The sequence below is a fragment of the Alligator sinensis genome, unplaced genomic scaffold (genome assembly GCF_000455745.1).
Source record: "Alligator sinensis unplaced genomic scaffold, ASM45574v1 scaffold215_3, whole genome shotgun sequence".
In the NCBI taxonomy this organism is placed as follows: Eukaryota; Metazoa; Chordata; order Crocodylia; family Alligatoridae; genus Alligator; species Alligator sinensis.
This window is the reverse complement of record NW_005842175.1, coordinates 1,758,873-1,761,392: the sequence shown is the minus strand read 5'-3', so window position 1 is coordinate 1,761,392 and position 2,520 is coordinate 1,758,873. Positions and strand designations below refer to the sequence as shown.

Below are 2,520 nucleotides of genomic sequence, written 5' to 3'. Positions count from 1 at the left end.
ACTATTCCCCCTCAGACCCAAGCTGAATCATTTCAAACCACCAGAAAAATGTTGCCTACTACTGTGATAGAATATTTCCTTCTATGTCACTCACTAGCAATGATTTAAATAATCCAGAGGGGGGTTGCAAATAAATATCTTCCAAGGCTTAGGCTGGAAGCAGGAGCAACAAAGCTACTAAGTATTAATGGAAGCAGAAGACACTTGAACATTTACCTTTTCATGTTGAAACCACAATGTCCAGGACTGATTCAGTACCTTTCTGCTGATCCTTTGCAACAACCTGTGAGCTGAACATGCAGGAGGACCCATCATATTGGTAAAACCTGGAGGAGGTGAGTGAAAGGACATTCTAAACAGGCACAGTAAATTAGACAGACTGACAGAGTCAGTCCTGAAGCTAAAAGCAAGCAAGCCAGGAAACCCCAATCATTCAGACCAAATCAGAGCTTTAACAACATGAAGGCAGAGCTATATATCTTTCTAGCTCACTTGGCTGCCAGATCAAAGAAAACTAAGTATTATATTAGCACTTAGCATTGTATTTGGGAACAACTTGAGAGTCTGCAACACACTTTGGTTTAAGAAATAAGAATGGAGGGGAAGAATGGGGTCATTTTTTAGAAACCTTCTCAAAGTATACCAAGAAAAGACAATATACACAGTTTCTGTAATTCTTACATTTCTAGACTTGGGTTCCCAATGTCTAAGTAAATGAAACATGCTTTGATCTCCCCACTGGGGCACAATCCAGTATGGCATGAGGGCAAGATGCTGAACACATTCCCATGTAGTAAATATTACTCAGCTGAGTCCCAGAGGGGCCAATTCTGCATTAATGCAAGAACCAGTGTGTTCTTGCTTTAGAACACAAAAAAGCCAAAGAGATATACCTCCTCCTTCAGATGTGCCCTCTCTCCACTTATGCTTGCCCACAGGGTGGATGGAATGAAATCAAGCTGCTCTAAATAACCCATTTTAATCATGATTTACATCAGTAAGTAAGAAACTTTTATTTAAAACATTTATTTTAATATTGATTTATGTTTGTGCTTGTTAGTTTTCTTGAAGAAAAGTTGATTGGTCACTATTTAGACATGTTGACTTGCAATTAAATATAGCCTTTACACTAAGTTTGGTACTTCTTTTGCTAACATACTTCAAGTTCTGCTTTTTACTTGTTGTCCTTGAATGCAAAGAAATAAATATAAGATCTAGCTTTATTTCTGTAATTAGGACTATGCATACTCTTATCTGTATTTGAATCCATGAATAGCCTGTATTCAGGCTTCTTGCTGTAAAATGCACTAATACAGGGAGGAAGAACTGCATTGTGGGAAAACATTGGGTCATTCTTATTACCTACAAAGCTCAGAGTGTAACCCAGGTAACATCCCTAAACAAACAAACAAACAAACAAAAACACTTTAGATACTAGAGATGGCCACAAATCCCCCTGATTAGGGACCCTCTGCTAGGAACCTCTGAAAATCCCTTTCATCTTGATGGTAAAAGAGTGATTTAACTGCCTGAATTATGTTTGAACTGCTACAACGGCAGTTTTGTTGTGCATTTTCAGTTTTGCCTTGCTTATGTAGTGCAAATAGGAAAAATTTAAAGGTTTAGAACAAATAGTTGAAATGCTGCTGGATCTCAATTGTTTGTGGTGGTTAGATAGGATGCTGTCCACCATTAATATTATTTTTTGTCATAAGGTGGTTGAGGGGTGTACCTAGGGGAACAGCCCTGGGCACTGCCTGTGGGAAAAGGAGGGGAGAGGGGGTGAAAAAATAGTCCCAACTGCAGCTGACCATGCCACTGCTTGCCATGCAACTGGTAGCAGCACTGGCCTGTGTGCTACTAGCACCCAGGATGCAGAGCTGCCCTGTTATTCTTCTGCATTTTCATTTTATTTTCCAGCATCTGCCCTTGATCCTACATTCAGTGAAGTCCATAGTAAAACCGCACTAATTTCCATTACACAGGAACAGGCCATTCATGATGATCAGCAGGGATCCTAGTTTTCTCCGATTTAAAAAAATCTCCAGTTTTTGGTTTAAAAAAGTAACCCCAAATCCACATTTTTAAAATTATTTTAATGAAACACCACTAATATATAGATATATAAATTTCTTTGGTGGTGTTTCTTTTTAATCATAGAAAAATGTGATTTGGGGTTACTTTTTTAAACTGAAAATTGTGGGATTTTTTTTTTTTTAATCAGAGAAAACCAGGATGCCTGATGATCAGCCTCTAGTATCATCTGATTTTTCCAAGCATGAGACAGTACCACAGAAAGAAAAGTTACAGGGAAACTAATTGTTATGAGATCTTAGTTTAATGGACTAGTTTGCTTCCTTGTATCCACCTTAAGCTGGTGAAAGCTGGCACAAATACAGTCACTGAGCAATGAGGCTAAATTACACAGTATGCACTCCTGTCAAGACCGCTGTATGAGTCAGTGGGGTAATAAATGAGATCCCTAACTAACAGAGCTTTATCATCAGAAGCTCCTACTAT

The 2,520-nt window shown here is 38.5% G+C and overlaps 1 protein-coding gene across 1 annotated transcript in view; it reads left to right on the top strand.

Annotated features, from left to right (window-relative positions):
- The first annotated feature begins 952 nt into the window (after nucleotides 1-952).
- Nucleotides 953-2,520, top strand: part of RASD2 (RASD family member 2) — a 50,442-nt gene continuing 48,874 nt past the window's right edge. Inside the window, exon 1 of the mRNA XM_025206848.1 lies at nucleotides 953-997. The gene's annotated coding sequence lies outside the window, so the exon portion shown is untranslated. The remainder of the gene's footprint in view (nucleotides 998-2,520) is intronic.